This window comes from Akebia trifoliata, chromosome 8, assembly GCF_017979445.1.
Source record: "Akebia trifoliata isolate Shusen 1 chromosome 8, ASM1797944v1, whole genome shotgun sequence".
NCBI lineage: Eukaryota > Viridiplantae > Streptophyta > Magnoliopsida > Ranunculales > Lardizabalaceae > Akebia > Akebia trifoliata.
Window position 1 is genome coordinate 34285964 of NC_141382.1, and position 27609 is coordinate 34313572.

General features: G+C 35.2%; 3 pseudogenes across 2 annotated transcripts; 1 reads left to right on the forward strand and 2 right to left on the reverse strand.

Moving 5' to 3' along the window:
* Positions 1 to 10: 10 nt before the first annotated feature.
* On the forward strand, positions 11 to 21995 carry LOC147396580 (uncharacterized; annotated as a pseudogene). The gene is made up of 22 exons (XR_015180459.1): positions 11 to 585; positions 756 to 2220; positions 2452 to 2711; positions 4012 to 4107; positions 4967 to 5088; positions 5573 to 5662; positions 5784 to 5899; positions 6155 to 6254; positions 7106 to 7177; positions 7254 to 7301; positions 7458 to 7535; positions 7640 to 7759; positions 8703 to 8825; positions 9301 to 9465; positions 16294 to 16391; positions 17092 to 17218; positions 18301 to 18432; positions 18563 to 18625; positions 18756 to 18834; positions 18929 to 19107; positions 19670 to 20646; positions 21312 to 21995. The product of XR_015180459.1 is annotated as an uncharacterized LOC147396580 (transcript).
* LOC147396581 (acyl transferase 4-like) lies at positions 19768 to 21802 on the reverse strand (annotated as a pseudogene).
* A 1518-nt stretch (positions 21996 to 23513) lies between the features above and the next one.
* LOC147396582 (putative methyltransferase PMT2) lies at positions 23514 to 27206 on the reverse strand (annotated as a pseudogene). The gene is made up of 3 exons (XR_015180878.1): positions 25599 to 27206; positions 25274 to 25479; positions 23514 to 24882 (listed from the first exon to the last, which is right to left on the reverse strand). The product of XR_015180878.1 is annotated as a putative methyltransferase PMT2 (transcript).
* Positions 27207 to 27609: the final 403 nt, after the last annotated feature.

Here is a 27609-nt window from a genome sequence, read left to right on the forward strand (position 1 = left end):
TTATATTTGTCTAGGGTTCGAAGTTCAACTTCTTTTCTGTTGAACAGTTGAAGTCGAACACCTCGCGGCGACGAAGCACAGATCTCTCGATCTGTCGAAGTTCGACTCCCCGTCGTCGTCTTCCACTTCATCACAGTTGCAGCATCTCCTAATGACCTCAATAATCGAAGTCGAACACCTCGCAGCAAAGCACAGATCTGTCGATTTGTCGATCTGTCGAAGTTCAACTCCCCGTCGTCGTCTTCCTCTTCATCACAGTCGCAGCATCTTCTAAAGATCTCAACAATCGAAGTCGAACAACTCGCGGCGAAGCACAGATCTATACTACAAGTCTTCAACGATCTGTCGAACCTCAACCCCTCCGGTCACGACTTCATCTGCTCAGGCGCTCAGCCCTTCAGGTGCTCAGCATCTCTTAACGACCTCAACCCCTCCGGTCACGACCTCTTGGCTTAGGCGCTCATCGGCTCAGGTTCTCAGCATCTCCTTTCAACTATCCATTGACACTCCGGTCACGACCTTTCGGCTCTGTTTTTGGTCTTCTCTTCCGACCTTCAACATCGGCGTTGGCTCACCTTCAAGCTCGTAAGATTTTCTTAATGTTTGTTAATTTTTTTTCACATTGAAAACTAATCATCTTGTTTGTCTAATAAGATCTGATTTCTTATCTGATATTTGTAATTATTTCATAGTTAAATTTTGTAACTCTGTTTTGGTCTCATTGTGGGTTCAATTCTGATGTATTTTGGGTGCAGGGAGATCTGTTGAAGGTGAAAGTGAACAAGCTGTCCTTTACAAAAACACAGCTCCCCATTCTCTCCCTTATTGTAGCTCTGTTTGTTTCTTGCTAAAAAAAAACATGAATTTGTCTACTTGTTCTTATTAAATTTCTAAACAAATTATGTTGTTTTGATGTTAGGGGGAAATGGGTCTCTCTTGTTCTTTCTAAATTTGTTGATAATTGGGAATTTCTTTGTTTTCATGGTTCTAATCTGAAATGATAAAACAATTAAAATTTTTTTTTTTCTGTAATTTCTTGAGGTAAAAAGGTTGTGGGTAGTCTTTTTCTTCCCTAATTTTAGTTATTAATTTGAAAACTGTGAACTTTTTCATATTTGTTTCCTGTTATTGTAATCTTTTGTTCTTAGTCTGTATCTATAATTGTGGTTTTGACATTTTTCAGATAATTTTTCGGATAGTAATTAGTTTCAGATAATTGTTTAATAGTAAATAAGTTTCAGATAGTTTTCGAATCGGATAATATCGGATATCCGATAATTTATTCGGATATGAATTCGAATATTAGTTAGTGATATCCGATCGGATCGGATTCGGATATCACTAAAAAATTTCGGATTCGGATATACCACTATCCGATCAGATAGCTATCCGTTGACACCCCTAGCTCAAGGTGTTTATATCTCTAGATATAGAAATATTGAGACGTGTTGGAGACATGGAGTTGCTGTCAGACATTTAATCATGCTCCACATTGATATATAACCATACAGTTTGCACGTGCCTCGCACGTGCAGGTTCAACTAGTTTTCTAAAATTTTGGAGTCAATTTCCTTCCTAAAACCTAGAAAAAAAATAGGGGTGCAACTTAATTCGGTTCAAACCGAGAGTCGAACCAAATCGTAAAATTTGGATTGGTTTGGTTTAGTTTAAATTAATTTCGGTTCGGTTTCGGGTTTAGAAAATAAAAAATCGATGAATTCGGTTCGGTTCTCGGTTCAGGTAATATAAAAACCCGAACCAAACCGAAAATCGAATTCCTATTAATTTAAAATAAAATATTTAATTTATATTTAATTTTAAATTTTAAATTTTACAAAAACTAACCTAACCCTCATCTCTCTCGTCTCTCACGCTCGTCTCTGCGACTTGTTGCCAATGGTTGCTAGCCAGCCACCGGCCGATCAATCAATCTCTCTCTCTCATGTCACTCTCGCTGGTCTCTGCGACCTACTGCCAGCGGTTACCAGCCTGCACCGGCTGATTGCTCGTCTCTCACTCTCGCTCGTCTCTGTGACCTGTCGCCAGCGGTTGCCAGTGGCTGCCATCGGCCGATCAATCTCTCTCTCTCTCTAGTCTTAGCGACCGGTTGCCAGCCTGCCATCGGTTGATCTAGTCGCTGCGACCTACTGCCAGCCTGCAGTCAACTGATTTCTCTCTACGGCTGCAGCTGCAGCTGCGGCTTCGATTCACGACTAAACCGTAAGTCTCTTCGCAACCCATGGAACTGAACTGAACCAAACCGAATAAAGGGTTGGTTTGGATTGGTTCGATTTTAGAACAATTCGGTTCGGTTATGATTTTGCACTAATCCGAACCAACCGGAACCAAGTTGCACCCCTAGAAAAAAAATAAAATAAAATAAATCAGGAGTTAGAATCTCTGCGGAACACCAAGACTGAAAGATAAGGATTTTGTTGATTTTTTGGGTAGATTCTCTGTCGAGAGAGCTCAATCTCCTGTTTTAAAGGCGACCCATCTCAAAAATCCGAACTTTAGACCAGTATTTCATCTGGGTTTTACTGATTCGAGCTCAAGAAGATCTTTTGGGATCGTTTGCTGCAGTGCCGATGCGAAGGCAATCAGTGGGGAAATGTTTTCTGTTACTTCTTCGAGTAAATCAGAAGTTGATTATCTTGGAGAAAGCACGAAAGGGGATTTGAATGTCAGGCTGGAGCATTTAGAGGCCTTTGGTAACTTCATGATTTCTCTCCCATTTCGCTTATTAGCTGTTATAGAGTGTTTTGTTGAGTTTTATAACCTTGACATTGGTCTCAAGTTCAGTTCTTTATCTGTTTTTCTTGGACAAGTTCGTATTTTTTTTTTAGTTGTAGGTTGGCCCATCTTGATTATGCCTTTCGTAATTTGTTTGAAGTTCTTTACAAGTTTTTATATAACAATTGAAGCTTAATTAAATAACATCGAATACAAACCAATAAAATCCCATAGTTACTATTTACTCATAGTTTTGTTCATTTGTTTCGCTTGTTGGGTCAACTCGCCCAACCTTGCCCCTATCAATGAATTTCGGCTTATCAAAAAATAAAAAAAATCAGCTCTTTCTCTATATTTTCGTATATGCAAAGCTTGTTGAACTAATCTGCGTCATTCTCACAAATGGAAATCAAGACCTTTTGTTTATTCTTTAAAGTTCCAATTTTCAATATGTAGATGACATGAACGACGTCATTGAATTGTTGAACTTCAGGTATTTTAGTGTGTAATTCTTTTTTAGAATAATTTGTCAACTTAGCTTGTAAACATTAATGTTGATAAGTAGGTCCGTTTGGAAACACCAAGTTTTTCAGACCTCTCTAGTTAGTTTTAGATTTTTCAAAGCCTTTCAAATTTCATTCTATAACTACTAGTCTTTCAAGTCAATTCTACAATGCTTACTGTTAGAGTTTTAGGAGCCTACTTGTTATGTACAGCAAAGATCCAACCTTGAATCGTGTCACATTCACTGGTTGCTGGAAATCGAAAGTCCAAACACCCATCACGTCAATGCTACTAGAGCAATCACGAACTTCCCACCCCTTAACCTAGAATCTCGCAGAATGTAGAGATGAGAAAAACAAAGAGAACTATAGATATTTTCTATGTTGTTTCTCACGTACGAGTCTCTATCCCTATTTATAGGAACATTGGATTCTATAAATTGCAATCTCCTAATCAAATAGGAACTCAATCAAATTCAGACTTTAACTCCCAAAGGAGTCCTAATATACGTTAGTGTGTGTGTAATGTGTTATAGGAGTGGGCTCACATGGACGCCCAATTAACCAACACTTACTTTTGTTTAGATTGGAAGATCATACATCTTCCATTCTAATTGGCTGTTACGTGTAACATAATGGTGAGGTTAATTAGAATGGGTTTCAGCTTAAGCATTTTTTTATAATTATAATCATGAATGTAAACATGAACACAATACCTAGACCCATTGTTCATGAAAATGTGGTTTCATTTCTTGTTTCTAGTCTTCTCGAACAGGGATTGATGGTCAAAAACCTTAAGAGGGTCCAATTGAGGAGATAGCGAGGATGAAGGCTAAAGAAGCAAAGGAATTGCTTAGTGACTTGGGAATTCTGATATAGCAAAAGCAATTATTTTTAATATTCTCTATTGTTGATAGCTCTTTAATATTCTCGACCATGGATTTTAGAATTAAGTATTTTATTTGTTAATCTATTCATCTCACATTTATTCAAAGTTGGTCAAGTCACCAAACTGATGCCACATCTTGTAAGAGGAGAATAGTCCCTTGAATCAACTCAGAATAAAACTACATGGCTGACTTGGTATTGGTCATATGAAACTATATGGGTAAATAATCATTTTACCTTATATCAAAATGTATCATTGAATACAACTTACAAAAATATCTCTACTTCTTTTTTTTATTTTGTAAAACTCATATAAGAGTAGAATGGGAGGTCCTAGGGATTTTTTTGGGTCGATTCTTCTACTTTTCTTCTTGTTCTTGATTGTTCCTATCTTTTATTTCTCTTTAATTAAGGTCAATATCTAATGAAAGCATTCTTTGAAGTGGACCAAACCAAGAGAAAATTGTAGTGTTAATTGTACATGGTAATACAGTACAACTAAAACAGAGTGACTATTTTCCCTTTATATTTTCATAAGGCGCCCCCTTGGTGAGCAATACAAAGTCAACCATACCATTTGTCCATCCAGGTCATCCCCCCTTGTAAAATTATTCACTTGAGGTAATATTCTTAGGTTTAGTCCTTTGTGTCAAGATAGAAAATTTTATTTGCAATTTTTTGTGGAGATTTATGGTCTATTTTGGTTTTGACTTGTTATTAGCTAATAAATATTTCTCTCTTTAGCTCAGTATATTTGTGGAGAGCAGTTATATCTTGTTTTGATAACTTACTCCCCCCTCCCCTCTTGAACCGCCCTTAATCTTGATTAATTTGGTGTGTGTAGGATCCCTTCTCATCAAGACATTCACCGCCTGGCATATTTTGTAGCCGGACTTTAAATCTTTGGTCAATCAGTGCTATAGGTTATGACATGGACTATACCTTGATACAATATAATGTGATGGTAATCCTTATTCTTTAATCCTTGTTTTACACATTCTAATAAGCATGGAAATTTCGCAGACTAATTGGGGTACAATTGCTTTGATTGTGCAAGTGGAATTTACAATTCTGTTACTAAATTTTATTCATGTTCTTTCTTTGTCTTTAAATACATCTGTCTTATTTGAGTGTCTGTAATTGTTGTAACGTTTAAAACTTGGCAGTAGCCCAATAGATTCTGTGACAAGTTTTGGATAAGTTTTTTTTTCTTCTAGTACTTTGTTAAAGAATCCTTATTTTCTACTCAACAGTACTTTGGTTCCTCTTTATCCTAAAGGATAAAGTATTAAGTAAAGTGAATTGATTATTCCAGTGAAAGGTTTGCCTATTATGATGTTTTTTTTTTCATTAAGCTCCCATTTTATTTCATCCAAACCATTGAATGACAAAAATTTCTGAGAGATGGGCCATTATGAACTTTTAGAAATGGGTTTGATTTCTTGCAGGCTTGGGAAGGGCGGGCTTATGATTACTGTATGGACAACCTAAGGAGCATGGGTTTTCCAATTGATGGACTTGAGTTTGACCCCAACTTGGTAAAATCTTTATCTATGCGCATGTTGAAGAGATTATAATCTTCAGGCATTGTCAGTTTTTCTAGATTTGTTTACCTTCTTTCATGTGTTTTGAGCTTGTTTGTTTCACTTTTCTCTGTAGGTTATTAGAGGACTCGTCATGGACAAAGAGATAGGAAACTTGGTTAAGGCCGATCGATTTGGTTATGTGAAGAGAGCTATGCATGGCACCCAAATGTTATCTAATCGAGCTGTAAGGCGTGGTTACCTTTTCATTCTAACTATTGATAAACACTCGGACAAAATTCGAGGATTTTTTTTGTAGACTGTAAGGACAAACTAAAAACAATATAGAGGGACATATGGCGTGGATAAAAAGGGTAGATGGGACACACTGTCTGATGGGTCCCCCCATCTTGATCATTTCCATGGTTTACTCTATGAATAGCTTGGTTTTCATCAAACATCTGATCAGTAAGATCTTCATGCTTGTCGAATGTGTATGTATTGCAGTGAGATATATGGGAGGGAACTGGTGGACCTGCGGAAGGATAATCGATGGGAGTTCCTTAATACACTCTTCTCTGTTTCTGAAGCTGTGGCATTCATGCAGGTTATTTGATGATCTATTCTGAACTACAGATTGAACACATTTTGGGTGATAGATTTAGATAGCTTCTATTGCCACGCCTACTTTTACTAATGCCACCCCAAGATGTGTGTTAATTCTTTGGTGATTTACGTATGAATTGGGGTGGCATTAGAAAATTTTGGTGTGGCAATAGAATCTGTGTAGATTTATTTTATTTATCTTATTTTCTTTTACTCTTCTTCTTGTCGATGTTCTTTACATCTCTTTGGCTTTTAGTTGTAGGACTCCAAGGGACGACTTTTTTTCTCTTTGTTCAATTTGTTGCATGTTAAGGTCTCCCATGGTTGTATTTAGTAAATTTGCAGTGTTTGTAATCTACGCATCACAATAAGATTTAACTGTTTCTTGGTTCCCATAACTGAACATTTATACTTGCCAAACTATTAACCCCTGAGTGCACCTTTTGCTGGGAAACTCTTACCAATAAGATAGCCTCAAAAACTACCCACCAAGCAAAACAAAAGATAGCCTTAAAAACCCACCTATGGGATAGTATAGGGTTACTAACTTACCTGCATGTAATGAGATCTTGAGAATATGATTTCAATTGAATTGTGGTCTACAGATCAATATATGGGGTACACACATCATCATGCCTTTGATCTATCATGTTATGGAGATTCATACTACCCTAATTATATTATAAATATCTTATAGTTTTTCTAATTCTGTGGTATCTCTTTCATTATTTTATAGCATTTCTAATTTACAGGTGATTTTAGTTCCGACTCTAAACTTACACTACTTTTCTTCCTATTTATACCATCAACTACATGCTATTTTCTATTTCACATGTGTGATTTCTCTTTCAGATGGTTGACAGATTGGATGGAGGAGAGATACCAGCAGAACTTGGCCCACTTGACTATAAAGGGCTTTACAAGGCAATATATTACACATTTCTCCTTGTAATGGTGGCTTCAGCTATATATCATTTTAACCTTTTACATGGTCTTTCAGGCTGTTGGGAAGGCCCTTTTTAGAGCACATGTAGAAGGTCAGCTTAAGGTAATTGCTTTGATGGGTACTTGTGTTTTTCAGTGTTTGAATTGGTAAAAAAGATATATATATATATATATATTTTAAAATAAATATAAGACCAAAAAGTTTCAGTTTTCCATCTTGTAATTTACAAGCAACATTCACCCGTTGTTACCTGTGCAGAGTGAGATAATGTCTAGTCCTGAACGCTTTGTAGAGCCTGATCCAGAGCTTCCTTTGGCACTTTTGGATCAAAAGGAGGTATTTCTTTAACGTTTCCTGAATGTATCAAATCATATATATGTGATAAATGATGTAACAATCAGTTTAAATTCTCCTTTTGTAATTTGGATATGCTCCATCAGGCTGGTAAGCGGCTGCTACTTATTACCAACTCAGATTACCAGTATACAGACAAAATGATGCAGCACGCATTCAATAGATTCCTCCCCAATGATATGAGCTGGCGGGATCTATTTGACATGGTATGTCATTTGTGATTTTTGAACTTTGAATTTTTTGTCATTTATTTCCAGTGTTTTGCAATTTGTCTAAGTTGTATTGACTTAGTTCTCTGCTGGATGTCATTCAACTTGAAGCTGAAGAAGCTTCACATAAGTTTCTCTTGGTCCTCATACTTATTGTTAAAAAAAATAAAATATTTGTTCCTAAATTATTTTTACCAAGAAAACACTCACTAACATTTGAACTTCTTCCTTTTCTACTTTTCTTTGGGTTCTTTGGAAAATTATAAAGGGACAAAATTGGCCATTTATAAGAAAACATAGATTTTCTTTGCAGAAAATAAAATGAAAAAAACTCAATATTTTGTTGAGCATCTGATTTGTTGTGCCTTGTGATAAATCACTGATTTTCGTCTTTCAAAATTTTTGAGAAAAAACATTGCTAGATAATCGAAGTGTCGTTAGAATGTTTTTCTTGAATTAGCAAGAAGTCTTGAAAAAATATTGCAAGATATTCAATTTGTTGGAGGCATTTGGGTCATAGTAGCTTGAAAAGTATTTTTCAATGCATTTATTATTATAATTTTTTTTAACTGCAATATCATTAAATGAAGAAAGAAGTTACCAAAAAATGTTGGGTGTAGTGGCTAGGGCCTCCCTCCAAAACGAGAGAGGTCTTGAGTTCAAACCCCCTCGTTGGCCATCCCCCTGGTGCTTTAAGAGGGCAGAACACTTGGCACATGTTGGAAGGGGTGACTCACGTGTCCATGGGAATAGTTGGACTAAGCCTGGAGACCCATGTATTGAAAGAAAAAATGAAGAAAGAATCATACTAGAGGAGGTTGAGGAGACCTGCCTAGACAAACAGGGTAGGAAACGAAAGAAAATGTGTGTAGAAACTCACTTGCTCCCATCTAAATAAGAAATCGTCAGTGCATTTATATTTTATAGTTGTGCTATGTAGGTTATAGTCTCAGCAAGGAAGCCGGAGTTCTTCCAAATGTCACACCCAATGTATGAGGTTGTTACAAAAGATGGTTTATTGCATCCATGTTTCAAGGCCAGTCCAGATGATTTCTTCTTTATTGTGCTCATGGTCATGGATACTTTATGTTTGCCAAATCAGCATTCCTTACATCATAAAGGTTTTGACAAATAAATCTGTTGTTTGCCTCCTCATGTTTTTACACACAAACATTCTTTATTCGGTAAATTTATTTAAGATACATGGTATGTAATTAATCTGTAATTCCTTGGTTATCCCACTCACTATTTCGAATAATGTTGTGAAGTTGGACTTGTATATTTGATTTGAATTTTTTACTTATAAATTATTTCAACATTTGTAAATTATTTAACATCTGTTATTTTTTATCAGTTAGCTTTCGTTGGGCGATGAATCTCGAGAACTTGCCATTGGGATTTGCTAATGTCTAACCTAGTCGTATTAGTTCATTTCTTGGTCATACAATGTGCCCTGGAATATCTTGTTTACTGTTACTCTGTCAGCTAAGAACATGTTCAATGAGCTTATTTGCTCATTCTTTTGTCTTCTTTTGTAGGGGGACTTGTACTCAGGTGGAAGTGCTCAGATGGTTGAGAGTTCCATAAATATCCATGGAGATGAAATCTTATATGTTGGTGACCACATTTACACTGATGTTAGCCAATCCGAAGTCCATCTACAGTGGCGGACAGCACTAGTATGTCAAGAATTGGAAGAAGAGGTCAGTCCACGTCTATTCAATCTGTATCCATCTTTTTCATGCCATGCACTATATATTTGGTCATAGTAGCATCAACAAGGATGGGCGGATCTACTTCTTTTCCAGGACTAATTGTTAGCATAAAAATAAATGTGATTTGAAGTCTTAGATTTTAGTATAGATGTGATTTTGAACCCAAATAATAAAAGTTTCCATGATGAAAAACAACTGACAACAGAGATAGGTAAATAACGTAAAGTGAAAAAGGAGCTCAAGTAACATTGTTCTAAGCTCCAATCATTGTAGATATGGAATTGCATTAGCTCTATAAATGATGTAGGACATCTACCTGATGTAGAACAAATTGCTCTTGAGATGAGAATTTTCGTGGCCTAATCAACCCACCAAGATATGCCTGAGTTGACTTGTCACGCCCCGAAATCCCAACACGAATCCCTATGATTCATCAGTTATAATCTCGAGGTGTGAGGTAATCAATCACACAACCTGATAGAACATGCACAAGTAATAATACTTATGAAAAAAAAAAATATACGCAGCGGAATAAACATTTAGCTAATATCTATACGAGAGTCTAGAGTAAGCGGAAACAATTATCAAACACTGATATCATCCAAGTCCTTAGTCTCATAATATATGGAATTATAAAAATTTCTAAGACTAACATGTTTCTTATCTACAATCAAAAATCGCTAGGATCCTCTACTAATCTTCAAAGACATGGCGGCAGCAAGCATCAATCTGATCCTCCTCGGGGACCTCCTCAAGAGCTGAATAATCTGAAATGTGAAGGATAGGGTGAGTAACAAGGGAATGTTACTCAGTAGGATAAACGTCGTTCTAACAGTGAGTCATACATGCACGAGTAATCATCAAAACAATTAAATGTGCAAGTTTTCATAATGTAACGTACGATAAATGTCTAAGTATACTCAATAAACAGTTATAATAACTTTAATCTATCATTTTCAATCATTTAAAGTAACATATGCATCTTTTAAATGAGAACATCTATCAATCATTACAAAATAAGAAAAATATACATAATAAGAACACAGCGGTGTAATCGATAAGAGAGCAGAGGAACACGCCGATATAACTGCCTCGGCTATGGCAATACGATATTCCAAACTTAACTTCCCATGTGGAATCTCATCATTATAATCTGATTTTGTGGCCGGTCTAGCATACCACGGTTGGATGACCATTTATTCGGCTCAGACTGGCCGTTGACCAAGAACCCAATACTGAGTTCAACTAACGGTGAGGTCGACTGTTTGACGACTACAGACTAAAAGTGATCACTAACTAGTCTAGGAGACCCCTCGCGTCGAAGCCTATCAAGAGGCAATGCATGTGAACCCCGCCTACCTCTACACTATATAGAGACCGTCTTTACACAGCGTTCCTCAGAAAATTAGTAGGAGAAATTCCCGGATCTCATAAGCTGTAATATGCTCTAAGGTATCCCATACTACCGAAGAGCATATGACATTTAGCGCTATCTTAGATTGACGCGTCGCTTCCGGATACACAGCAACGCGTCACTTTTTATGGGTTTTTTACAAACATTTACTGGTAAACAAAATAGTTTATTTTGTATATAATATATCATTTCTTTTAATCGAAAATACAAACAAAGTCTGGTAGTGTTCTCCAGAGACAGTTATCTGTCATTTCCATATATCAACCATCTCATCCCTCTATCTATCTATCACGTTTTATGTGGTATGGTCACTACGTAGAACTGGAGGCTCTGTCCCATCAATCAGTCGAGAACATACGTTCTCTCTATCCATCCATCAATTAAATCGATCAATTTCTCATCTAATTTCGTACATATCTATCAAAGTAATTTCATCTTTAAAGTAATTTGAAATCCATAGAGCATCAACTAATTCCATTCAAAGATTTTGGTTGAGTCGAAAGACTCGGAAATAAAGATAAAATCATAAGACGTAAAAGCTGGATATCTGTGAAAATTTGGCTAAGTATTGAAAAATGATTTTTTTTCAAAGTCGAAATTTATAATGGGTTATTTTTTATTTTTTTATTTATTAAAGAACTTAAAGTAATACTTAATTGTTTTTAATGAAATAAAAGTAGGAAATGGGTATACATACTATATGGAAGTAACAAAAAAGTAGGAAATGGGTAAGATTTTCAGCTCATTACCCGAGAGTGGAGGAAATAGTCACTCAACACTCTCCCCCACCCATAAAAGGGTGGAAAAATCGATCCCATGACCTAGACGAACCTAGCACTCTAATACCATGTTAACCAAACAACTACTCCAAAAGGCCTATCTTTTGGAGAAGGGGAGAACTATGAATATAGGAGGGTCATGGGGCTTACCTGGAGTGGGGGCATGATACACCCGAGAGTGGAGGAAAATTTGCACTCAACATCCTTGACCACGTTGGCACACTACAAGAGTATTGTACTACTTTTCGTTGGTGCACTGGGGTTTAGGGAAATATTAACAAAAAGTGTGAGATGTTTGGGTTTGCTTTTTTCTATTCCTTTTCCATCATTTGGCCATTGTTGGCAATTTCCTTAACCAACAACTTTTTGTTCCTTCAGAAGAGGAAATGAAAGTGAGACAATAAAGACTGAGGTCCTGTTTGGATACTAGGAGTAGAACTACTGTTCCAAAGAACAAGAGTTGGTGTACTCTGTGGAGGAGCTAGAAAAGTAATTCTGTGTAGAATGGGCGTTTAGCAATCAAACTCTGTGAAATACTGGCAGAAGTACTTTTATGTTAGAAGTCTGTTTGGGAACCATACTGACTTCTCATGACTTCTGGAAAAAAAATCAGAATACCCTTATATTATACCAGTTACTGTTTTTTATCTTTTAGTGTCATAATATGCCTTCAAACTATACTGTTTTTGACATTTTAACTATAAATATTAATATAATGTGTATTTAAATTCAGTATACTCAAAATTTTAAAAAAAATTGACATCTCCCTTAAAAATTGGATGTTTTAACCTATCACCTATTAAATTATCATATATATAAAAGATGTCTCAAACATACAAATCCTGATATATATTCATACTTAAACAAATCTCATATATGCAATCTACATATATCTATGTAAGAAATAACATCATAACTAACACAATTATTAAAATTAAAATTGTTATAAACTGCAATATATTGCATTCTATTGATGCATGAAAAAACAAATCCTTGGTGGTTTTTTGTTCATTTTTCTTCATATGCTTATCAGTTACATCAACTTCATCAATAGATTCAACTTCATCAGCCCATAAAAATCCTCCAGTATGATTCTAGAATTAAAGAATAAACAAATTTCATTAGGTTCTAATAAAATATATATATTGTAAGATAAATATGATAAGTTCATATATGTCTTATTGACAATTATTATCTTTCAAGATGAACACCGATAAAATTTTCTACCTTTGTTTTCTTTGGTTCTAATAGTAATAATAACCAACTCTCGACCACATGAACAACAAAGTGCCATTAAAACTACAATCAAAGATTTCAAATGCATGAAAATCAAAATAGATAAGTTTAAAACAAATTACATGAATAACGAGTCAAATGTTTAACAACATTTAAATTAAAGTACTGAATTTAAGACAAACTATCCTTATACATTAATATCATGCCGATCATAGGCCTCTTTTATAGTTTTTGCTATGACTTCTCTCTTTTGTTTCATAACCCTGTTTGCTTGACGATGTGAATGCACAATTGAATTTCTATGATCTAAAGATGTGGATCCTTCTTCTACAAAATCATCTTGATCATATTGGGCAAATTTCACATCTGCTAAACCTTCTTTTTGAATCAAATTGTGTAATCCATATAAGCAATCACAATATCCCGTTGCGTATCAAATGAATACGAATGTATGTCACGTAAAATTGCCCATCGCGCCTTGAAAACACCAAAACACCGTTTAATGACATTGTGTAGGGAAGAATGTAGATGATTGAACAATTCTTTGTTCCCTTTCTCCCATGTCCTTCTCCGAAAATCTTGTAGATGGTAACAAACACTTCTATATAGTGCCAAATAATTGTCCATTAATACATATCCAAATTCAACTAGATAATATTTACCTAACAATCAAAATGAACAATTACAATCATTATAAACATATTTAAGTAAATAAAGTATTACCTCGATTAATACTTTAAATACCGACCTTCTGGTAGGTGTGGAAATCTTGAATTGGGATCAGTGATGGTTTTCAACAATATATTTGAGTCATTTGCTTGTTCCTCCCAACCAGCCATGACATATGTAAAAAACATGTCGAAAGAGCATATAGCCAACACATTTTGTATTATGCCCTTTCAACCTAAGAAATGAAGTTGGTCCGCTGCAGGAATAGGTGCTCCTATATGAGTACCATCTATCACTCCCACGCAATCCTTCATATTAAAATAATAATATATAAAACAATGCATCAATTAAAAAAATATATATTGGTGTTAATAACAAAAAAAAAATCATAAGTCACCTTAAAAAAAGGTTAGTATCTTCGGCTAGTTCGAATTTCAGGAGGGATCTCATTCGAGTACCGAGGCACGATAAGAGTCCTACATAAACGTAGCACCGCCTCCAAAACTTTATGAAAATGCCTGCTTATGGTCTCTTTCGAATGTTGAAATCGATTGGCAGTCAATCTCATACTTGCATTTTGTCCTAATATCATTAGGAACATTGCCAAAGAGACTTATAAAGAAACGCATCTCATACTCTTTAGGTTTGTCTCATCGCGAAAGATAATTTTTGAAAAACGTGTTTCTTCATTCTAAATTGTTTGACCTATAGAATTATTTTATGATAAAACATATTTTATATAATCTTCCCCAGTAAAACCACAATTTGTCTTGAGTTGTTTATTTAAAATATGTTCTTGTTGAGGTAAAATCTGAGTTACTACCATACCAATTGCTAATAGTTCAAGACTATTATCCGAAGATGAATCTGTAATGTCCTCAGCTGACGATAAATCCATCACATCTTCATCCGATGATGAATCCATCACCTCTTCATCCGATGATGAAGACATCAAAAACGCATCCGACGATGGCTCCATCAAGTCTGATTGTTTTCAAATATGTTATAAAATATCAAAAATCAAATTTATAAACAACCAAAATACCATGATTTAGCGATAATAAGTTAATCAACATTGATTTAAACATTACATAAATATATCCATTACATCCGACATAAATAAAGATAAAAAATACCTAACAAAAAACATAACTATCTCCATTACATCCGACATAGATAAAGATAAAAAACATCTGTCATAAATAAATCCTACATATTGTTACGACCACCAGAACTACCACTAGTTGACTTTTGCCTTCTACCTACCAACCAATGTAGATGTGCTTCTTTCGTCTTAAAACAACAGAACATATATCTAAATCCTTTTTTTTTTTTAAGTTATTGCATGCCCAACCATACAACTCACTCATGAATGGAATATCATCTAATAGTTCGTCTAATAACGCAACACAATCTGCGATATTAGTTTTTTCCTTATCCTTAATAGCTTGAACAAGTTGACCAAATTGTTCTTCAAATATATAATTATTTTTGGTTGTCTTCTTCTTTTGTGATTGGGATTTCCCACCAAATGATGTCTTTAAAGGTACACGAGTTATGTTCTCACTTTGAAGATTATCTATATTTTGAGACATATTTGGTGGAGGTTGGGTCTCGGATTGCACTTTTGGTTGAGTCTCAGAGACCAAAGTAGGATTATCATCATCATCATCCAGATTCTCTTCAACAAACTCATAATTCATTATATGAGATTGGGCATGAGAACCAGTGGATGTAGTCCCACCGAATATAAGGTTCAGCTCATGAACAAATTCGAGTCCTTTGGAACGAAATTTACTTAGTTGAATGGGTCTATAAAGAAGAATAAATATTATATAAATATTTGATAGAATAATTGTAATTGGATAAGTTAGGTTAGAGTATTAACTTTAACCTATCAGCTCACCAAGTATAGTCCATAATAATGACATTCCTTACTCTGTCATATCCAATACCATTCATATTCATCAAATCATTCCAACTCTTCCAATCAAGCTTGGTTTTATTTCAATGGTTCTTAAGTTATTTTAATTCAACGTGTACATTTCCTCTATTCTTAAGCTCCTGCCGAAGGTCTTTCCAACTTTGTTTTTCCAAAGTAGGGTCATTTCTACGATCTTGTTGGACAAATTCAAGACATATATCAATAAATGTCTTGTGAATTTTTCGAGTCCAGACAAATTTTGTTTTGTCTGATTCAGAAGTCAACTTTTTTCTCTTACGTTGGTTTTCAGACATTTTCTGTTAACATTTAAAGTAAATGTACAAAATTTAGACGACAATAATTTATGGACACTTTTTCCCCTAGTACAGTAATGAGATTTTTAAGAACAAATCAAAAAATCCATGAAGAGATATGACATGAAAACAACAAGGAATGCTAATCATATAATATAAAGATTGAAAGAAAAAACGAAGAGAAAAACATAATTTGATTAGTATGTGATTTGAAGGATTAGTAAACTCATTGGTATTATATGAGGATTGGTAAGCTCATTACTAAGAATCGTGATAATTTGACTTAGGCAAGTGGAAAAATAAGATTAGGATTTCATGTGTTGTTTACACAACCCAAGTATTATTATTTAATCTGAAAAAAGAAACGTAGACTGTGTATGGTAAGAAGGTTTATGCTAGTCATTGTGTTCATTCAACACTTTTTTTAAAATTAATTTCCTGCAAACTGCTGTTTTTGACAATGGTCGAGCAAATGTGTAGGTGATCTTAACGAAACATATTTTGTGGGAAAAGTTGATGAAGAATCTCAACAGTTGGTCCGATGTACTTATGAATGCTTGGAGAAAGCTATATCTATAGGTACTTGTTGGGCCTACTTTTGCACTAACTGTTTTCTTTCTAAACATATTTTTTTGTTGGTATTTCTTAGTGTATATAGTATTGCATCATTGATTTTTTAAACGGTTATTCGGTTTTGCTGGAAATGCCCTCAATGTGGTGTAGTAGTTAGTATTATATTTTTATCTTATATTTGCTTCATTGCTCCTATATAACTCATGGAAATTGAAAATTTGATGGAAGTTATCATTTCAAGTTCTATTCTTTTCTTATTTTTTTTCAGTTCTTCAGTAATTAGTTTATAGGAAAGTGGTAGTATATTGCTTCTAAAGGGAAATATTTTTTTACCAATAAAAAAAATTGATGGAGCCAATTGGTTAGGTCTGTGCAACCTTATTATATTCATGGCTCCTATCATCTTTTACCACATTAGACACTGTCCTATACCTAAATCAAGAAATTCCAAATGTTCTCATCATGGCTGATTTGAAAGTGGATTTTTTAATAATTCATCGGCTCTTGAAATGCCTCCTGGATTTTTTATTTTTTTTGGGCATGAATTTGATATGAACTAACAAGTAACAACGTAGTAATTGGTGTAATAACAACCTATTTGAAAACTAGTTTCACATGTAGAGTGGACAATGTTGAGTTCCTTATTCATAAATGCTTCATTCTAATATATGTTCTGTGAAAATGTTTTTCATGCCTCTTCATCAGTTACTCCATCTGTGGATTACTAACCCGATTTAGTGATACTTTCTATATCTCAGTTAAACCTGGAGTAAGATTTCGTAAAGTTGGGGAAGTTATTGATCGTCATGCTTCGATGTCAGGGCTTTTTGTTGTAATGTGATATCTACTTGTACAATTAATCGATTGTGCCAGTTGCATTGAAGTCGCTAACATTTTTCCAATGTCTATTTGCTGTGAAAATTGTTAAAATAGGTGAAATCATACTGTGGTCATGGTATTTTTTCTCTTAGACTTATCTTTAAACACCTTGGACCCATCAAAAGCCCAAAAAAAGGGGACCATCACAGTACACACTTCATGCATAAATCCAGACCTCAACACTTTTTTAAAGAGGAACTCAATAAAATGAACAAACAATCCAAACAAAAAAATAATAAAGCAAACCCAGGAAGCATAACCAGTATCTCTAACATGCTTTAAGTAAAAAATAAAATATAAAAAAAATAAAAAATCTTGCAATGGGTATTTGGGAAAATGAAAAATGAAAATTGAAGAGAGAGAACCGATAACAAGCATGAAAAAGATTAACTGAATAAATGGAACCAATTAGAAATTGAGTTTAACATGAAACAATCTTCGAATGGGTATATGAGAAATAGCTTTAACATCCCAAAAACAAGAAAACTGAGCATTACAAACCAGATAATAAAAAATAAAAAACTGGATCTTGAAAGAAAATTAGAAGAACTCACCGAGAAGTAATTGAAGAGCTTGCAAAGAGATGGAAGAAGAAGAAGAGAGAGCTTCTGATAATAAAAAAACTAAGTCGAACGAACGACGGGTTTCTTTTGTTTGGTTTAGGGCAAATGAATTTAGGGATATTCTCATAGAAAACTCAATAAAGTTAAGGGTATTTTGGTAAAATGAACCATTAGACTCCCCACAAGATAAGTTTTGAGAAATAGGTTTTAGTGACTTCTTTACAAAGAGTAATTTGTTGCTCTTGCGCAGAGTAATTCTTTGAAAGAGTTGCTCATCCAAATGCATCCAAATGACTTCTAGCTTCCCGCAAGAGTCAGAAGTAGCCAAGGAGTCCTATCCAAACGACATCTAAGTTCATGAATTATATTTCTTCCATTATTTTCATTAGTTGGGACTTCACTTTTGCTTTTATTGGGGAGATCTACTTTTGCTTTTATTGGGGAGATCTAATTTTTTTAATTTCTTGTTCAGACTCTTGTCACAACTAACATGGATGATCAAGAACTCACAAAAAGCATGCAGAAGCTACTTATTGTCATGCAAAAGACTAGATTAGAAAATTGTTCCCATGTTAGAAGCAGATGGGGAGCACTTCAATAAAAGGTGGAACATCGTAAAACTAGTGGCTTGGAGTTGCTCTCCAATTTGCAATGCGAACTAGGTTGTTAGTTTCTTTAAATTACTTAATAAAATCTGTGAATAATTATTGACCATCCGAGACTATTTGTATCAGATGGGGTTTTCTTTCTCGTGCAGGTTTGTGGGATAAAAGCCACTTGATAAGACAAATTGAGAAGTATGTACTTAACGCTTTGGAGGAACTCTAATCAATTATTCCATTCAAGCCCAATAAAAGAATGTTATATATATTAAATATCTTGTATTCTCTTTTTTAATAGTAATTTTGATTTTTTTTCTAATTGCAGATATGCTGATATTTATACTAATAGGGTCTCGAATTTCCTACATTATACACCATTCATGTATTTCCGTTCACAGGAACAGGTTTGTCTATTATTCATGTTCTCTTCACCAATATTTTGGATTTCCTGACACTTATTTTTATCACTAATTTATGTATGTACTTTGTTCTGTGCAGACACTTGCACATGATACATACTGCTATTACCCTCCAAATCTTGATGGCTTTGTGGTTGATGATCTGAACAACTTTTCTTCCTTCTAAGTTGATGACAACATGTCATGATGACGACTAGTTGGCAAGGGAGACTCGTTTTGCTCACTTTCTTCATCCCACAGTTTGGAGAGATGGAATTTGTGAGTTAAATTATAATGGCATAAACAGTTTACTATATATGTTCCACCATGTCACATCTCTTATTCAACTATTTGGGTTGTTGTATGATGTAGAAGAATATAATTGTATTCAGCTGGATTGAATTAAAAAGAACCCTATTAGGGTTTTTATGGCAAATAAGGGAAAGAAGTCTCAACTATAAGTAAACTCTAAATGATACAAGATGCTTTTATATAAGCCTAATCTTATCTAATATTTTGGTGCATCAGAATACAACATATGACCATACATTCTAAACATCATTTAGTGTAGTAAATACACCTAATTGAAATGCATGATGCTAATATTCGATTATGTAAGATCTAATCTTTACATATTGTGCAGTATTAATCTGTAGTCATTCCCTTCAATAACAGGTTGTGCTCATGGCACTGGTATGAAAATATTATATTGAAGAGTAACATTACCATACACAATAAACAAGCTTTTTTTATTGAGCTTACATACAACATTCCATGTTATCGACTGTTTAATTTTAGCTTATAATACATTCTTCATGCTTCCCTGTTTCTTTACTTTTAGTCTTAAAACAAAACAGCCAAAAGTCGACATATTCCAGACAGGTTTTCAGATCAAGCTAGACTCATCATCTGATCAAGCAAGGATGGTAGGTGTGTCCCTTAAACGCACTATGTCATCAAACGAACACCCTTCTTGGGTGTAGGTGGTGATCCAATGATGTTGATGGGGATGATACTAGAGCCTTGTATGGGCACGATATGAACTGGATGACCCCACCCATAGTCGACCTGATTGAATCCCAATCGACCCCATTCAGATATGAACAATGTGGTGTAGATAAGTGGAGGAGCAAATGGGTCCCTGTCATCGACAAACTCACCACCCCAGCATCCACTTAGTGAACTTGCCCGAAAGCCTTCCCTTTGCATCTTGAATGAGTTTTACCACCTCAGCATTTGATGCCTCCACAAGAGTCGCACTTGAGATTGTGACAGTCACTGGGAAGAAGCAATTCCCATAGAAACCTTTGGGTAACGGTGGGTTCAAGAGCTGACGTCTGTTAGCAAAGAACATGAGCTTGAGATCAGTTTGTTTTGCTAAATTAATTGCTCGGGTTCTACGGCTCCATATACTAGCAGCTATGACTTCAAAAGTGGAACAAAATTTACCGGTCAAGTCTGAGAATTCGCACTTGAGTCTGTTGATTCGGTCTAGAGAAATGTCGATAGAGACATGTTCTAGCTGGTAGTTTGGTATCATGGGTGGTAGTGGGGGGTGGCAGTTTGGGCTCTTGAGTGTCTTATGTCAGCTGTGGTGGTGCTGGAAGAGCTTCTCTGCACCACACTGGCTCAATGCTGGGTTGTTGAAGGCCTTGAGCAAACTCACCGACTGCCTTTAGGAATTGTGCAGCTCCCAAGACATCGCAAATGCTGTGGCAGAACTTGAGCCCAATCACGAACCCGTCTCATGTGAACCGTGTCACCTGAGAATGGAAAAATCAAAGTGAAGATTTCAGCCTTTTGGCTTGGTATCTTGTGGTAGACTTCTCTTCTTTTAATTGGAATTAATCTTATACTTGATCTCATAAACCACAAAGATAGTGTAATCTTGGAATAAAACTGAATGTTATTTGATAATTTAGATGTACTCCTCGAAGTTTTGGTGAATATTTGAGATACCCATTATGTTTGCAAACTAATGACATACTCCTTTTGACCTCAGAGACCCTCACCAGATATTAATATATAATGATTTAAATGCCCGTCTTCAAATTGTTCAACCTCTAAGGTAATATATATATATATATATATATATATATATATATATATATATACATATATATTTTTAATCCTATTTGACTTCAAATTCTATATCCTATCTTGTGCTTGAGGTTTGAAATTGAAAGGAAATAGATCTTAAAGAAAAATCAAGGGTTTTGGTAAGAGATTGAAGCTGAGGACATTTAGATAATTTTTTTTATTAATCTATCAGAGAAGACAATCATCAAAGTCAAGGGGTATACCATCAGTTAGAAGACTCGTACATCTCAAATATTAACCAAAACCTGGATGGGAAATCAAAATTACCCAATGATATTTGGCCTTAATAATAATCATTAATTTATTTGATTGTAATCAGATATTGTTAAATTAACAGATCCATAATTACTTCTTTGAATTGATCAGCATATGGTTCATGACAGGACACGGATCAACCATTGGATCGAAAAATCTTAAGTGGGGCCGGGGTATCAAGGGTGCTTTCAAGCATGAGTTTGGATGAGATACCTGCATTAGGACTAATGGATCTATGCCTTCTGTTTCTGGTGGAGGATCAGGAAGAAGATCATCATGTGGGACCATGGGCACATTATCAAAATAATTAACAGCATCGAGGCTACAATTAGCTGATAACTCGACAAACCACACTCCTTCACCAGTACAGGTAATCTGAAGTTCACCCTCGTTGGATTCTTTCAGTCTTCCTGCAAGAGGATGGTAGGACCAGTGCCATGGACAAGGCTTCCTTTATGACCTTAGCAGCCTCGTGTCCATGTCTAAACACGTGCAATGTTCGAACAATGCATCGTAAGACTGGCAACCTATCAATCACTGAGAGATCGAGTATGCCAGAGGGTGTAGACTCTGATGGCCGCACGATACCCCGAGATGACCTGATCACTGAGAAAGTCATTGTAGAACATTGAGGTGAGGAAGAAGTACATTAAGGCATTCATATGTATAGCCAATTTTTTTTTTTTTTTTTTTTTTTGGTTGTTTGTCTTATTTTAACTATATATTTTATGGGTTATTATATGGAATATAAAATATAGGGCTTCTGATCTACAGTATATATTAAGTTTGGAATGATTTGACTTACAAGGTTAGATTGCTTTTCCTATTGTAGGGTTGGTCATGATATATATGCCATAGCTTTACCTGGACTCACTCTCCCAAGCAAACAAACTTGTGAGGGGTAAAAAATTGTCATGATGCCACATGTCATCTTTAGATGCGCATAGTCCAAGTCGATCACTTTAACTTGTTGCACAACATCGTCCATTAGTTTTACACATGTGAAAGATCCACATGCAAAAAATATTTTGATAGGATGCATTCGTGAAAATAAAAGAGTAAACTTTAGGGGAGGTATGTGAGTGTTGATATCATGTGCTCTATCAAAACCTGCCTTCGACCACTAGTTACTAACCACCAACTGCCAAGCGAAAAACAAGAAATATTTCTAATTAGAATTAATGTGCAAGTTGGTGGTTCAAGAGGATGAATTGAGATTAAAATAAATAAATAAAGAATTTTTAATTTCTGAAATATATACATGGGTCAAATATCTGTTGACTTAGCAAAAGCGATGCATAAAAAAACATAAAATCTGATAGTCGAGATTAATCTCAAATGTTGGATTTCGGGCTTATACGGTCAAGATTGTATGTGAACACATTAGTTCACTTCCATGAGTCTATATATATATATAATAAAATGGTGTCTAAATATAATATCCTAAGATGAAAAAAAGGTACAAATAATGTAAGACAAGAAGAACTTAATGCCCAAACGGCCCTAATGGGAGTAACTGTCAAGCTTGTCACTGTTATGCTTTCAATACCATTCAGTTTTGCATATTTTCTTACAAATAAAATTGAAGGATATCTCACATTTGATATATTTTATATTGTGGTTCAATTCTAATCAAAGTTCCAAGTGCACGACATAGGGTTTTACTTACAACTCTATCACTCCAACTCTACCTGAGCACCCTGACACTCAACATTTTGTATTAGATATTCTCCGATTATTCCAACTAAAGTGGATAACCAAATAACGGAATTCATTTTAAGAATTGCCCCAACTCCCAATATTACTCCACCTTCATTGATTCTACCTATCAAAAATACAACTTTTTTTAATATTCCAATTAACCTTAAGAATTAAATTAACAGAATTATTATCTTGAGAGGGACTGAAAAATTAAAATTGCAAGGACAATCTCTTTCTACAAGAGAAAAATTTGTCACTTATTGGCAGACAGTGTGGCCTTCCTGAGCTTACGTTCATCGGATAAAAGTTTGGCGAAGTGAGTAAGGGCCACTTCATTGGTGCCCTCTCCTTTAACCTCTTCAGACTATCTTGTCACCAAATTTATCCTTTTGACATTGGCTTATTTATCTTCTTATACGCTTTTACACGCTTCTTCCATATTTTGTTGTCCACTAGGTATGTCTCAACAGGGACTCCAGGAATAGATCCACTAGATATTCTGGGAGGGACAACATTAAGCCTGTTAGGAAACACCTTCGCCTCCAGCAACTTCGCCGGGACTGTTAACTTCGGGAAAAGGAGTTACGCATGTCTCCATCTTCTTGTACCTAAAACATCCCCAAAAGAATATATATATATATAGGGTGCAAAGCTGGTGATGACAAAATATAGAAACCCAAACTAAAAATATAAAAACTTTCATTAAAACAGGTAAATAACATATGATCATATTCATTCCTGACAAGTTAATGATTAAAAAGAAAAAGGAAAAAAAAAAAAAACCTACTAAACTCATCAAAAGGAGAGAAAACCCCAAAGTTGTTCCAATGACCTTATAATGTTGTGTGTTTAGAGAACAACACAATCCCCGATGGGCAGTCAAATGTGATCTGGGCACTCTGCAAAGTGCAATTAACATTTAACAAAAGTCATGTGCTATATGAGTTCTAGAATGCAAGCATGATACAAAAGGGAGTGCTCTAAGCCAGGTTGCAAGTATGTCATAAGTGTGCTACAGATTGCACAACTGCTAAAGGAGAGCAATAACAACCAGGCTGAAGCACGACTTTTTGTGCTATGAATGACGGACTTAGGTCTCTATAGTTTCTCCATATGAGGAACAACAGACGGTGATCATGATTTGGTGATAGCATAGTGGTTGAGAAGTATTAGGGTAGTCATGATAATGAGAATAAAGGAAGTTGAGTAGTTATTGTAATGGGTTATTTATTGTAGTAATGAGATTATTCTAGTTGCAATAAATATAAAGATTTTGCATGGCTTAGTAGTGAAAGAACTTTGACTAAATCTTATCCGAGGAGGCATAATGATCATGTTTTTCAACAGTATGATCTAGCACCATATCACTCCATTCTCATTACAATATTTTGTTAAATTTGGTAAGACTTCATAGAGGAAATTTAATATCTAGTAGAGTAGTTAACCAGATGTAGCTACTAGCAAGTGATGGCCACATAAAGATCATATATTGTACCCTAATAAGTTTGGCTCTAGGGAATTTGTGAACTTAGTTTAAGTGTGATGGTGGGGTTTGATCCTAAAGGCTAGGGCACTACCATTCACAAACTTTACCACCTCACCAAGATGGCACCTTCAATTATGCCCATAACTTTGCTTCTAACATTAGCAAAAGATGGAATCAAATTGGGTCCAAGTAAAAATAATAATAATAATTGGTGCATCAAGACATCATCTGCATTTGTGGATTCACACATATTAGCTTGAGAATCATCTCTACCAAGACATGAATTGGCATTTACTCTCTTTCTCCAAATTGCCATTTCACCCTTCTCGTGCGCTTCTTTTCCCAGCAAAGTCATTTGGCGATCTCCTCAATCTTTCTTTGTTCTTCCTGGAGTTCCTCCTTGGGATGTTGCCATGACTTGTAGTTATTTTTCCAATTGATGGGAGGACCAGAAAGTACCCAGTAACCACCAGGTCTGAGAACACGATCCACTTCCATCATGTACATACCATCTGCAAATAGAGGAGCTCAAATGTTGTCAAACAGTCCACACAATCATTATGCAATGACCCAAAGTTGACGTTTGTTCTAGGTAAATACATGTGTGTTAATGTCAGACATGCATATGGGGTGTGTCTAACCAGGTACTTTCAAGAGGCCCAAACCGACTAACCTTACTCAATAAGATTTCAATTCTAACTAAGGGTCGTTGACCTCACCTTGTGGCATACAACACCATGATCCGATGGCTCAGGGTTGTAGATTACAAAATTTTATGAACATTGAAAGCAAAAAAATAAAAAAATAAAAAAAGGTATTTTTCAACGTTGAATTTTAAACTTAAATTTGGGAGTTGTCCAAAATACTTCACTTCTACACGTAGACTACACTACCTACACTCACCATTTGCTCCCCATGGAATTAAGCATCGTGAACAATGAGCCATGTGCTCTTGATGGGTAAGGGAGCTTTATGGTTCCAAACACACCAATTACTGCAGGCACACCCCTTTCCAAAGCAAATTGCACTTGTGCTTCGTGTGAGTCCCTCAGTGCAAATGACATGGCTATCACATTTCTTTTCAAAAGGTACGCACCCCAACTTGCAACCTAATCACATTTTCCCTCATTTATCAGATCAACTAGAAAAATAAAAATAAATAGCAGTCACCAAATCAAAACTTGCTGAAAATAAATAGATTAAGCATCATTCAAAGATTTAAATATACCCTACAACCAGTATCCAATGCAGTTCTCACCATCTCATTTTTAATTGGAATCACAGATGAAAGTTGATTAATATATGCATCAGCCCCTTGGGGGAACTGTGTTCCTCCACCGGGAATCTAAACACATTGCCCTCATATTGAATTCAATTCTAAATAACCTTCTCAACCGTCAAGCTCTTATATGAAGCATTTGCATATGGTACATAGTCACGACTCTTGGGCCATGGAAATGGGGTCACATATCCTTTCGGTGCAGGGACAAGGCAATACAGCTTTTCTTCCTCGGGTGGACAATGTCTCTCTCTATAGTTCACATTTTCTCTAGGGAAGGTCATTGCCCGTTTTTGATCTTGGCAATGTGTGTAGTCGGTAAACTTAGCATGACAAGGTTCAAAAACTTTTAATTTTATTTCAGACTCATCGATTGTTACCCCTGCTTCGCCACTATGGTGTGTTTCAAAATTTAGATTGGATATAATACTACAATCTGTCTGCTTGGTGATTTCCAAAGCTATGCTGTCTCCCTTACCAAAACCACTCTTCTGCCATGCACCTAAAGTATAAAGAAACAACACAAGCCAACTACAATAAATATAGACATGGAGCTCCGAATTCATTTTCTCCATGGTGTACCTGGAAATAATTCCCAGCCCATTTTAGTACTAGCATAAGAGCACTGACAAAAGAAACAATTTAAGACAACTCGAGCTTAATAAATGCCCATAGAGGATAATTATTAAGATAACAACATTGTGATTAATTAAATGAAAAGTCGTCATTTTTCCCTCTAAAAAAAGGTCTTCTATGAACAAACTTGTGGCCAAAATGACTTCTACCATCTATCGTAACTAGTAGAACATGAGGATCGACTGCTAAAGATAAGCTTTCTTTTTCCTGACGAAGTGGCCAAAATGACCTCTACTATCCATAACTTGTAGAACATGAGGGCTGCCTGTTGCAAAAAATAAATTTTTTTTTCTCTTTTTAGCTCTTCATATAATTCCATAGTGTGAAACAAGGAGTGAGTGTTCTTCCACATTGGACTTATGCAGTTAAGTTAATAAGACGATCAAAGAACAATAAAGTAAACCTGACTTTTTACAGCTAATTTTCCCTATTTAAAATTACTACTTCAAAATAACTCTAAAATAAGTAAAAAGTAGACAACAACACCAGTATCCATGAAAGCAAGAAAGATACTAAAGAACCGTTCCAGAAGATGAACAAACGTAGTAACTTTAGTCTGTCACCATGTTTGTAAAAATCACCAAACAATCAAATATAAAACTTACAAACTATTGCACTTTCAACAGACCTTTAGCATCTCTCTGAAGAATTCAAGAAGCTTTTCCCATATTAGGCAAGAAAATAAAAACATGAACTTTTGAGCACAAACAGCTAACCTAAGTATCTAATTTCCCAAATATTCTACTCGGCAAAGCAAATCTAAAGTAAAACAGATTGATCAAACTAAATTACACTGATCCACAACAGCAACTAAAAATTCACCCAAAAAAAAAAATTAATTTTCACATTAAATCTACAAATAAAATCAGTGAAAAAGAAACAAAAGATCCAACACAACGAATCATAATTGAGAGGAAATTAGATTTGTAATAAACGCTCAAGATGACTTACAAAGCTCATGAAAGATAAAAAAACTAATTGCAGAATCTAGATCTCGTAAAATATAACTAATCCTGCCAACTTCATTGTTGATACAAAGAACTTCTGCTCTACAATGGTGGATTTAGAGCAGAAAGAGAAATTACAAACTAAGAAAATGAGGAGATATGGATTGCTCAATCGAAGAAGATGTGTTTGCCAATTTTTCGAAACCCTAGATTTGGAGGAGTAGAAGAAGAGGAGCAAAGTATGTGATTTAAAGAAAAGAAGCTCGAAAGGCTGTGTTTCTAAATTAGATAGAGTCAGAGAGAGAAAATGAAGAAGAAATACGTGTTAGAAACAACAGATTTCCGCCATTAATACCAAAAATCCTAGAACCCTAGAT